The following is a 12,916-nucleotide window of genomic DNA, read 5'->3' as shown; positions in this document are numbered from 1 at the left end:
TGGAGGTATATTTGCTTCAGAGGTTGTGCACCTAGGGACATGGCAAACATCAGAGCAGCGGGGAAACTTTTCAGGAAGTGAGTTTTGGTGGAAGGGTCCCAGCAGAATGCTTTGTGCTGGCTCTTGAGTTTCTCAGGGGATCTATTTCTGGTGACTAAGCCTGAGTTGATTATAGTAGAAGGATGGAGTGAAAGAAAGTTGCTAAGCTCATGACAGCCAGGAAACACAGCAAGAAAGAGACAGATACAAGAGGTCATTATATACCCTTCCAGACCATGAACCCAGTGAACTACTTCTTCCAGCAAAGCCCACTTCATACAGTATATATTGCTTTCCAATAATGACATCTAATCATTAATCTACCAGTGAATTGATCCACTAAAGAGTTCAGGGCCCTCTTGATTCAAACACTTCCCAGCAGTTTTCTCTATGAAAACTTTTGCTTGGTAGACCAAGACTTAAACTCATGAGAATTTAGGGGACATTTCAGTCCCAAAATATTAGCAAATACTAAGATGTCACTTAGCTCTCTAAAATACTAATTATTCCACATAACTAAAGCTTAATTATTTGATCAAAGTATCTTTGTTGTATGGCTAATTTAGGGTGTCCTAGATTTTATGACTGACTCCCAAAGGAGGAAAATTATTTTTAAAAAGAAGGAAAGAGAATGATTCTGACCTTTGAAAATTCACTAAAGTCACTTCAGGAAAAGATGAAATTATTAATAATGAACATTTATTTGTCTACCTATGTCTTGTTCAGAAGCAGCTATCAGTTATGAAAACAGATCCTGAATGGACGGAAAATCTTTTCTGCATACCCTGGTGCTGAACAGTTGCATGAAAGCTACTGCAGAAATGAATACAAAACTCCGTAATACTGGGCTAGGAACATGCTAAGGATTCTAAGAGCTGAAATTGACTAAAATTAACTGAAACTTACTACTGAAATCTCCTTCTGGATGTTACCAAACTCTAGAGTTGACTTCAGAACTCCAAGATAGTTAAAACATAGATTCTGACAGCTCAATCAAGGTAGGGAGACAAATTACTGGCATGACTTTGCCAATTCCCCTCTTGGTCAAAAACTTTTAATACTAATTTTCCAGATTGTCTGATATTATCCTAGAGAATTTTGCTATTTGAATTTTGGAGTTCATTCATCCACTTTTTAGAAACTGTACACACCTTGAAAACCAATGCTTATTTTCCAGCAGGGCTGAGTTGAGGACAAGACACACAACTGACCTGGTTCCATCGTGGGCACTACAGTTGACATCAGCACCATACATAAGAAGGTGTTGCACAATTTGGAGCCATCCACCCGTGCAAGCTTCATGTAATGCACCATAACCTGCATTGTCTTGATGACTCACATCACAAATCTTGTTCTCCAGGCAGTACAAGACCACTTCCTGCAGGAAAGGAATAGGAGAACACTTTCGGATCATTCGCAATGAACTCCGTTACCACCTTATTGTCTGAATAGTGTCTGCTCTCAAATATACATACCCTCAGGCTCAAACCCTCACTGTGGCTTGCACAAGCCATGGACACTTGCACGATGGGAAAACAGTGGTCTCCACTGGTGATGAAACCAGTAAAGTCTAGGGCTCTTTTTGCTTGCTCCACTGTCCCAGCTGCTTGGTCCTGGGTGTTTAAGGTTTCATCTATCCAACTCTCCCTTTACTCCTCTATAAATATGAAGACAAAAACAGAACCTACATAGAACTATTTAGAATATACAATTAGAATCCTTCAAAATCCTTTACTTCAAGTCTTGCATAGGATGTGCAAGTGATAATACCTAAGTGATACATTATCAAGTACAAGAGCAACTCATTCTCATTTAGTAGGAGGAAATGAATGATAGCATAAGGTTCCATGAAAGTATGGATGACAGCTGGGCACAGTGGTACACATCTGTAATCCCTGCAAGTTGGGAGGCTGAGGCAGGAGAATCATGAGTTCAAAGCCAGCCTCAGCTACTGTGCAGCACTAAGCAACTCAGTGAGATCCTGTCTCTAAATAAATTACAAAAAAGTGCTAGGGATGTGCCCCAGTGGCTAAGCATCCTGAGTTAATCCCTAGTACCAAAAAAAAGTATGGACAAGTGTTTCCCAATGAAAAATTAACTAAGTTGAAAATCATTCTTCAAATTAGAGAGGGAGGCATGTGGCAGCTTGGCTAGAATATCATATGCCTAAAGGTTGCGAGGCAGGAAAACGTGTGTTTTTATTGTAGAGTTAAAGAGAAAGTTTTCTCTATGTTCTATAGATAATCCTTCAGGTACTCCCATCTTTTACTTGCCTCACTTGCTCCACCTGGGCTAAGTGAATATAATAATTTCACCTGAGTTTATGTTAATGATAGGAATATAATGAAGAGTACTCCAGATTTTGCACATTTATAGACCCAAGTAAAGCAAATCTACCCAATACCTTTTCAGAATACATTTTGTGTAAACCTTTTGTTTTAGAACCTTTAGAAACCTTTTGTTTTTGTCAGAGTTTACTTCTTCAGTTTCTTAAAATATGAAGGTAGGTAAGGTGGTAAATGCCTTTATAGGACCAACAACTAAGAGACCAGGGAGGGAGGATCCCTTGATCTCAAGATTTCTAGACAAGCCAGAGGCATCTATTATCACATGCACAAAAATAATAATAGCCACCAAAAAAAAAAAAACAAAGAATGCAGCTACTACTAGTTGTACTGGTGTTGAACATCAGTTATCAATATGTCATGCTGATTCAAGTGGTTAGTAATAGTAGGCACTTAAACATAAATTAGGGAGGTAAGACAGTATGTTACAGAATGCTTTTATCTGCACTCAATTCTTCTGTAAACCTGCCTGCTAAAACAATAAAGTTCTTTTTTTAATATTTACTTTTAAGTTTTAGTTGGACACATTATCTTTATTTCACTTATTTTATGTGGTGCTAAGGATCAAACCCAGGGTCCTGCACATGCAAGGTGAGCACTCTACCACTGAGCCACAATCCCAGCCCCCAAAAAGTTTCGATACACATTTAATACAAACTTGTCCCAGTAAGTGGAGAGTACCTTGTTTAACATTTGTTGTTGTTGTTGTTGTTTACCTTAGTTCAGGCATTTTAAAACAAATAGTATACTATACAACCATAAAAGAAGTTACACTATCTTCCTACAAGTCATGATCCACGAAAGCTGTCAGGTTCTTTGAACAGGATTAAGCAGTGTGTGGGTGCCCAACAAATAGTCCATTCAAGAGGGAGGCACTCCATGGTTCACACTGGACCTCCCTTTGTGAAAACTCTTACGTACTCATGTGATAGGGTTTCATCTGCCATTTGTAAATGTGAGTTCTAAAGTTCCTTTCATGTCCCTTATAAGACAGGGTGGTCAAATAGGAATTTTTACTTGGGTGCTAACTACAATGTTCCAGCTGATGCCCATAAATATATGGCTTCACACTGGCAAACCTGGGTGCTGAGTCTCAGTGTTTAAGGTTATCATGGCAGTTACCTTCCACAGCCAGAGACAGTGGTACATACCTATAATACCAGGGGCTTAAAAGGCTGAATCAGGAAGATAGCAAGTTCAAAGCCAGCCTCAGCAATTTAGTGAAGCCCCTAAGCAACTTAGTGAGACTCTGTCTCTAAATAAAATACAAAAAAAGGGCTGAGGATGTATCTCGCTGGTTAAGCATCCCTGCTTTCAATTTCTGGTACCCCCAAAAAGAAACAAAACAAAAAGGCATGACGATGGAAGACTTTTTTCCTATTGAATTGGGTTTTAAGAAAACAAAATCCTCTGAGCTTCAGGATACCTGTCCAGATCACTGGTGTCCAGGATACCACATTAGGCAGTTGTATTTTAGCAGGTCCTGACTTGCCAGACTTGAGTTACAAGTTAATGAATTCTGCGCCATAGTTGGGCTAAAGCCTTTATATGTGACTTTAATATCAGCTAAGAGTGCTACTGACTTTTAGAGAATGGGAAAAAAAACTGTGGTAACCCAACAACAAGTTAACCTTTGTGCTAGGGCCTACCCTTATTCAAATACACTACTATCACAGAACATTCTCATTTTCCCAAATGACTTTCTCATATTAAACCACAGTAATACCTGGTTAAAAAAAAAAGAATTATTTCCATTCCTTGCTTGGGGAAATTGAGACTGAGAGGTTTAAACCCAAATTCAACAGTACTTCGAGTATGAGACCTTGAATTTTCTTGTTCTCAGTACCTGATTTGTTAAGTATCCAAAGTCTCAATCAGCTTTGACTACCAGAGGGAGACCATCTGGTCATAGTCAGAATCTATTAGACAATAATAATCTCTGGTAGGGGTTAAGCCGGCTAATTATGCTCTTCTAGCTTAGAGGTAATAGGCATTAAATGCTGCATATTGCTGTCACCAACAGTGGAAAAGGTAAAGAGACTCAGTATTCTCTCCTCCAATGTATTCCCTGACATTGTTTTTATTATTACATTAGTGTAGCAGAGTTAGACATAATAGTGGTGTTCATTTTGACATTCATACATGAACATAATTTGTTTCTTATCCATTCTCAGGGTTTTACCCTCCCACTCTCTCTGACCTCTACTCTATATTCCTCTACTCTATTGGTCTTCCTCTATTAACATTAATTTGGTACATTAATAGATATGCATACAAGTGGAATTTATTATAAAATAATCATAATGAAAGAATGAGAGTTGGTCAATTTCACTCAAATCTCTTTTCTCTATGGTAATAGTCTCCCTTCTATTTGCATGGGATCTCCTTTTCTTAATTTCTATTTCTCACCACCTTCCACCTATGAGAGAACACATTCCATTGATAACTTTCTGAGACCAACTTATTCACTTAGTATGATATAATCCAGTTCCATCCATTTACAAGGAGGTGATATCATTTCATTTTTCTTCATGCTGAAACTATTTTTTTTCATATTAGTAAAACTGAAGGTATACTTACTCATTTCCAATTAGAATCCAATAGTTTTGTTTGGGAAATCTATAGCAACTGGCTATAATTAAATGTCTCTCACTGAAATTATGTGAAGTCCATAAACACAGCATTGTTAATAAAATAGCTTACTACCTTTAGTAAAAATTTAATTTGTCCAATTCATAGAAAATTTAGTCATCATCACTAATGCTCAAATACAACTGAATAGGCATACCTTTAGAAAGAAACTAGCCCTATACTAAGAAGGAAAATTTTCACCATACCAATTCAGAGAAGCTATATCATATATACCTGGAAAAGAGGGGAGATTCAAGACTTAAAAACTGGAAAAGCTTTAAAAATGCTCAAAATATCATTTGATTACACATGTAATCTAAGTAAGCAGTAAACAATAATGGCAAATATCAACGTAACGAAATCCTCCCAGAGCTTTGCACTCTTTCCAGGTTAAACCAATCTTTAAAAGCTTTGAATTGTCACTTCTGACCCACCCTCATTCCCATAATTAATTCTGTATAAAAAATATCTTCCAGAGGGCTGAGGCCAGGATATTTTAAATGCCTTTTTTTCTTTTTGCGAGCCATGAAAGTTGTCAAAATCAAAACTACTTGTCAATAGTGACAAAAAATATCAAAAAGAATGTTTTTATTCCTGATTTCCTAACAGAACAATAGAAGACTTGGCCAGCAATAGAAGCTTGCACTGAGACCCTGCATCCTTATACAGTTAGTACTTCCTCAAGGATTCTTACCAGTAAATGCCTCTTCAACATCTGGATTTACACCAAACTTTTTATTAATCATTATGACAAATTGCATTGTGTAACTGTCCTCTAGCTTTATGAACTTCTTCCAGGCTCAAATTTTTTAAAAATGCTTACAGTTTAATATGCAGAGTTTTCTATCTTACCACCTGCCTCTTCCCCTTACAATGCTCCACTAATCCTAAATAAGTATCATTCTTGGAAGAATCTCTGACTTACCTTACATCAACATATTTGAGATATGGGTGTGGGATCTAGAGCTACCACTCCCTTTGGAAATAGTGACTCTTGGGACCTGGCAAGGTATTTAGATAAATTTTACCTTTCTATTATCCAGTGCATTAGTTTCCTGGAGTGTTTTAAATCAATTTTCCTTTTTATGATGAAGACCCCTATGAATTTTATTTGAAAAGGCTTGTAATATGTGCTTAGCAAAGGTGAGTTTCTTTAAGATGTCTTCTGAGTGAGTACTTCTAGTTGTTTTTAACTAAAGCATTTGTTTTCTGACAGGAAAATAAATAAACTAGGTATATTAATATAATCAACATAAAGAAAGTATTATGGTAAGTATAATAAACCAATCTCAGAAAAACAAAGGTGAAATATTTTCTCAATATATGCATGCTTACCCACAACAAGGAGGGAGAAAAATAGAAGTTCAGCAGATTATAAAAAAATAAAGGGAAGGGAGGTAAATGGGAATAGAAAGATAGCAGAATGACTATGATATAATTCCTATATATATACATATTGGGACCTGGCAAGATATCTAGATACACCATAGTGAATACATGACAGTGAATTTCACCATATGTATATATCCCAAGACTGAGGTTTTAGTTAGAATAAATTATACTCCATGTATGATAAAATACACTCTACTATCATATATATATGATAGTAGAGTGTATTTTATATATATATTTTATATATATATTTATATATGTATATAAATATATATATATATTTATATATATATATATATAAAGAACAAACAAAAACCTCATATAATTTAAGACTTGAAGTTATGACATTAATTTTGTTATTCAAGATCACTTAGGAATTTAATATATCAGACAGTTCTAGATTAAATGTAAAAGGTCTATTTAGAAATAAGAGAAGTTGACCTCAACTTGTCCCAGTTGGTCAACTGTTTCATTTGCATCACTATATTCCTATTACATAATCAAAATTCTAAAATGACAGCTACTCATTTATCACCTATGTGTACATGTATACATTGTGCCTACATGGAAGACTTCCCTAGTAGTTTTTTTCATGGTGGCCATCAGAGAGGGCCTATAAATTAAAATGATAAACCCAAATGCCTCTTATTCACATTATAATTTTTGTGTAATAAATTAAGTGATTTCTGGGGCTAGGGTTGTGGCTCAGCGGAAGAGCGCTCACCTAGTAAGTGTGAGGACTTGCATTCGATTCTCAGCACCATATCAAAGTAAATAAATAAAATAAAGGTATTGTGTCAACTACAACTAAAAATATTTTAAAAAATAAATTAAGTTGTTTAAAATTATTGGTAAAATAAAAATTTCATTTATAATTGTTTACATGTACTTATTTTTGTTATATGTTTAAGATCATTAAAAGAGTAACTTTGACTTTGGCTCTAATATTCAGACAAAGCATAATACCATATACAGTGCTTCCCTTAATTTTTTGATTTCTCCTTTGACAAGTAAATTAAATAATGAATATGCATCCATAATAATATATATGATTTTTAAATTTGCTCTCTTTTATGTATACAATTGTGCTGATTGGGTCCATTAGTCAGAGCAGTGGAAAAAAAAACTGACTAAAACTACCTCAAAAAACAAAGCAAAACAAAAACCCTAAGGAATTAACCAACAAAAAAGATCAAGAACATCTACAATGAAAATTACTGAACACTAAACAAAGTAATTGAAAAGGACTTAGAAACTGGAAAGACCACCCATGTTCTTGAATGGGCAGAATTAATATTGTCAAAATGGCCATACTACCAAAAAGCACTAAACAGATTCAATGCAATTCCCATCAAAATTCCAATGATGTTCTTCACAGTGGAAATGGAAAATGCAGTCATGATATTCATTTGGAAAAATAAGAGCACCTGAATAGCCAAAGCAATCCCTACTGAGAAAAAGGAGAGCAGGAAGCATCATAATACTGGAACTCAAATTATACTACAAACTTATCATAAGAAGAGTATAACACTGGCACCAATGAAACATGAAGACCAGTGGCATAGAATAGAATACACAAAGAAAGACCAATATAAAAAAGTTGTCTCACTATTTTGTTTAATTTGTGGCATTAGACAAAGGTGTCAGAAACATACTTTTCAGAAAAGATAGCCTCTTTAATAAATGGGGATGGAAATCTATAGGTAGTAGAATGAAATTTTGCTCCTATCTATCACCATGCATAAAACTCAACTCAAAAGTGGATCAAATACCTAGGTATATACCAGAAGCCCTATATCACCTAGAAAATAAATAGGTTCAACATTCCAACATATCAGCTTAGGACTCAACATGTACAACAAGACTCCTAAAGTACAAGAAGTTAGAAATAATCAATGACCGAAATTGGATCAAACTAAAAAGTTTCTTCACAGCAGAGAAAACAATCAAGAGCATAAAGAGAGCTGACAGAATGGGAGAAAAATCTTTGCCACCTACACCTCAGATAAATAATCTCTAGAGTATACAAAGAACTATTTTAATTAACAACAAATAAATCAAATAACCCAATCAATAAATAGAAAAAGACACTTCAAAAAAGAAAAATGAATAGTCATTATATGAAAAATGTTCAACATCTCTGACAATTAGAAAAACACAAATTAAAACCAGTCTGAGGTTTTCCTCTCACCCCAGTCAGAATGGTAATTATCAAGAGTAAAAATGACAATAAACAAAGGCTGAGAATGTGGGCAAAAGGATATACAGATACATTTCTGGTAGGACTACAAATTGGAAACCCTATCTAGATAGCAGTATGAAGATTCTTTTAAAAAAATAGCAACAGAATCACCATTTGACCCAATACCATTCCTTGTTATATATCCAAAATATTAAATCAACATACAACAACAATAGAGCCTGAGCAATATTTTAGTAGGACAATGCAAAATATTTAAGATATGGAACCAACATAGGAATCTTTTATCAGATAACTGAATAAGGACAACGTGGTATATATTCATAATGCAGTATTAACCATACAGAAGAATGACTTCATAAAATCTGTGAGTAAATGGATGAATTTTGAGACAATTATTTTCAGACTATAAAGTGAAATCAGCCAATCCCCCAAATGAAAGGTTGAATGTTATCTGATACGTATAAGTTAACATACAATGAGGGGAAGGATGGGTTAGGTGTTCAGTGGAGTATGTAAAATGGAAGGGAGTAGATAAATGAATGACTGGAAGGGGCGGGAAATGTGACAAGAAAAGGAGTGAAATAAATCTGAGATAATTTTCCTATATGCATATACAAATATTCCACAGTTAATCTCATCCTCATGTACATCCACAATAAAGTAATGTTAAAAAATATGAATGGGAAAACAGCAGAATGATCTAGAGGAAAGGGAGTGGGGATTGTAAAGGGGAGAGGAAGAGCGATACTGGAATTTGAATTTAATTATATATTTTCCATGCTTCTTTAATTATGCCAAAATGTATTCTATTATCAGGTATAACTAAAAAGAACCAAATATAAAGGTTTGATGATATTGATTATTATCTTGTTATATTATGCAATAAAAGTAACAAATCAAAATTTCACCATGGCTATGGTTAAATCTTTTCCATTCTTTGGTTCTTTTCTTAAAAAATTTGTAATCAGATTCTAAACATATGAAAAAAATTAGAAAATGTTAATAAGCCAAAGGTCAAATAATCTGATATGTGGATGCTAATACCAATAATGGAGGGAGAAAGAACACAAGTTTAGTGGATTAGACAAAGGAAAATGCAGTAAAGGGAAGGAAATGGGAGTAGGAAAGACAGTATAATGAATATGACATAGCTTCCATATCTGTATTCATCTATGAATACACCACAGTGAATCTCACCATCATGTACCTTCACAAGACTGGGATCCTATTTAGAATAGGACATATTTCATGCTTATATAAATATATCAAATAAAGACTTCTGTCAACAATATTTTATTACTAAAAAGAATAAATAAGAATAAAAAGACATAAAAATAAAACAAGAAATCTAATATTTTTCTGTATAAATTCATTATATTAAAATTGATTTTCTTTGATTAATTTGATAAAAATTATTATAAATATAGACAAATGTATCTTCACAGAATTAGTAGTTATACAAGCTGGATTTATAGTGTTGTTGGTTTTACTCAGTATTCTCTTTAAAACTTTTACTGAAAGTGAAATAGTTTTCAAAATTCTACCTAAGCAAATCCCCTAAAAAATAATGCCAGTGTTTTATGATAGTAAGCATCACCTAGAGAAACAGAGCTGAACTTAACAACACACTCAGGTAAAAAGTGGCCTGAAAAGTCTTCTATCTAAATTACTTTATTGCTCAAATGTGTCTAAAAGAATTTTGTCTCTGACTCCTGGTCACCAGTCAATAAGCCTCTCTTTTCTTGGTTCATTGCAGGATCATATTTTAGCAGAAACCAGCATACCTTCATTTATCCCATACCTGAATACAGGACAGTTGATCATTCTGTTTTCTACAAAAATCCTGATAAAAAGGGATTATAAATCAATGTGAAACTGAGCAAAAATCAAAATGGGACTGCTAGTATAAACTCTCACAAATAAAATATATAAACACAGAAGCACCCTGTTCTTACATCGACCATTATCATTTCATAGTATATGATGCACTCTTCCTCATTTTGTTTTTCAAGCTTCTCTTTGCCTCAACCTCTTTAAATATGCTTATAGTTTAATATGGCATACATTCTCCAATGCATTGCTCTGATAAAGCCAAATAAAATTACTCTTGGAACAAACTATTTTATTTTTGACTGACATCAGAATTACCTCTGACAAATAGGTGGTGGGAAAGTTACACAGGGTTAGAGTGAGTAATCTATCCCAAGGATATTTTGAAAGACTAAAAGACAAACCCACACTGAGTAGGTCATGAAGAGAAGCCAAGTCCAAGTGCTCTGTAGCTAAGCTATTATATTCTTGCACCAAATTGGTAGAAGTAGCAACATCTGAGGGAAGACGCTGAGGATACTGTCTCAGACAGAGACCACTCAGGTATGCCCCTTTTCCCACCTCTAATTGACTGAGCCCCAACAATGTCCAGCTACTTCTTAGCTGCACCCCCTACACACCCACTTTCAGAACTCCCATGCACAAATAAGCAACAGCACAAATAGAGCTGGTGGCTTATTTTGATAATCAAAATTGACATAGGCACAGTGATGTCGCTCTATAATCACAGATTACTGAGGCAAGAGGATTACAATTTTGAGGTTAGCCTCAGCAATTTAACAATGTTGTGTATGTGAGTCAGCCATAAACAGGGGAGTAGGGAAGGACCAGTAAAGGTATACTAACTTACAAAGAAATTAACATATTAAAGAGAGTGCCCAAGTCAAGGAGATAAGCAGGATAATAAATAATTTTATCAAACTGGGCAAAAACAAAAGAAATTTATTTCAAAAGGAAAGAAAGCTAAACCATAAAACTCTATGCTACAGAGATATTCAAGGACAAATCGGTAGGAAAGTGGCTTTATTCAAAGTCAATTTGGGGGAAGATGAAAAAAAAAATCATTGTTTCAAAAGTTCCATCTCCAAAAGGGCAGAAAGAGAGTTTTAAAAAGGTTCAGGGGAACATTTTGATAAAAGACCTAATTTCATGTTTTGATCAGGTTTTTCACTTCTAGGAACTTCATAGGATTTAACACCTGAGTTCTGGAGCATTTTGATCCTGACAAAGAGAGCAAATAACTGCATCTTTTCATTTTAGAGGGGAAGGACCCAGATGTGTTCTTTAAAATATCCATGATGTTATAAGACCCACATCAACCTCTCTGAGGGATACATTCAGTCTGCCCCAAACATATGTATTTTCCACCATTCTAATAAAAATAAACTCTGCTTGCTACTATATGCAACTCATTTGAAATTCTTCCTGTGAAACTCCAAGAACTTGAGGCTGAGAAACCATGCAATTGCTTAAGTTCTGTGGGATGTTACTCTCCAACAGCAAGACAGTCAGCAACTTAGAGGACCCTGTACCAAAAATTTTAAAAAAAAATAGAATTGGAGGTGTAATGCAGCATTAAGGTGTCTCTAAATTCATTTACCAGTGCAAAGACAGGCAGTGGGAAGAAACCCAAATAGGTTCATTTAAAAAAGAAATGACCCAGTTATCAGCTTGTAGATTATATTAGATTCTAGCAGACATAAGTGCACAATAGTCTCCCTTCCTGGATATAAATAGAATATCAAAAAGACTTTCTTTTCACATAAGAACTGAATAGACCACCAGAATCCAGTTAGAGGGGGGCTGAAAATAACTGCTTGCTGGACCCAGTGATGTGAAGAGGGTGGGTTTTTCTTTCAAGTCCCTCTCCCTACCCCTTTCCTCCATCTAATGCCCTCACCATGTACCTACAGCAGCAGCCACCAGATGCTGGGAGATTCTGAATCTCTGAGGCACTCATAAACACACTCACCTCATATCCAAGCCAGGCAGCCCGCTGCAGCAGGGTCTCACCAGCGTTCTTATTGACAACAAGTTTCCGTGTTTCTGGTGGCATGAGGCGAGACTGGGTGATCTCCTTACAGGAACTTGAGCATGGAAACTCTGTGGATTGGAAAACTGGCAGCAGTTGTTCCAATTGATCAAAAGGTTTCTGTTCCTGCTTACCAGGTGCAAGATCACAGTGCAAATAGGGCTCCAGCAGCTTTCTGAATCTTTGGACAGTCATCTAACATGAAACCAGGAAATACACACAGTTAAATCTGTGTCCTTCTAACATCTACCACTTTCCCCTCCTTTTTCCCAAGTGACAAGACTGTGTGGAAAAAAAAAAGATTTTTATTCTTCCCGAAAGTAAGATATTAAAGTTGCACAGATTGAGATAATTTAAACACTAAGAGTTTGCAGTTTTACCATTATCCAGGAAAAAGTATGGAGTTATAATTTACAGATGGTCTAAAAAAAGATAAAACAGAAA

At 35.2% G+C, this 12,916-nt stretch overlaps 1 pseudogene; it reads right to left on the bottom strand.

The window, feature by feature from the left end:
• LOC143639825 (BCL-6 corepressor-like) overlaps positions 1-12,916 on the bottom strand; it is a 48,296-nt pseudogene that overhangs the window by 13,131 nt on the left and 22,249 nt on the right.

The sequence above is a fragment of the Callospermophilus lateralis genome, chromosome Y (assembly GCF_048772815.1).
Source record: "Callospermophilus lateralis isolate mCalLat2 chromosome Y, mCalLat2.hap1, whole genome shotgun sequence".
NCBI classification, from domain to species: domain Eukaryota; kingdom Metazoa; phylum Chordata; class Mammalia; order Rodentia; family Sciuridae; genus Callospermophilus; species Callospermophilus lateralis.
Note: the sequence above shows the minus strand (reverse complement) of the source record. Positions and strands in the feature narration are given on the sequence as shown.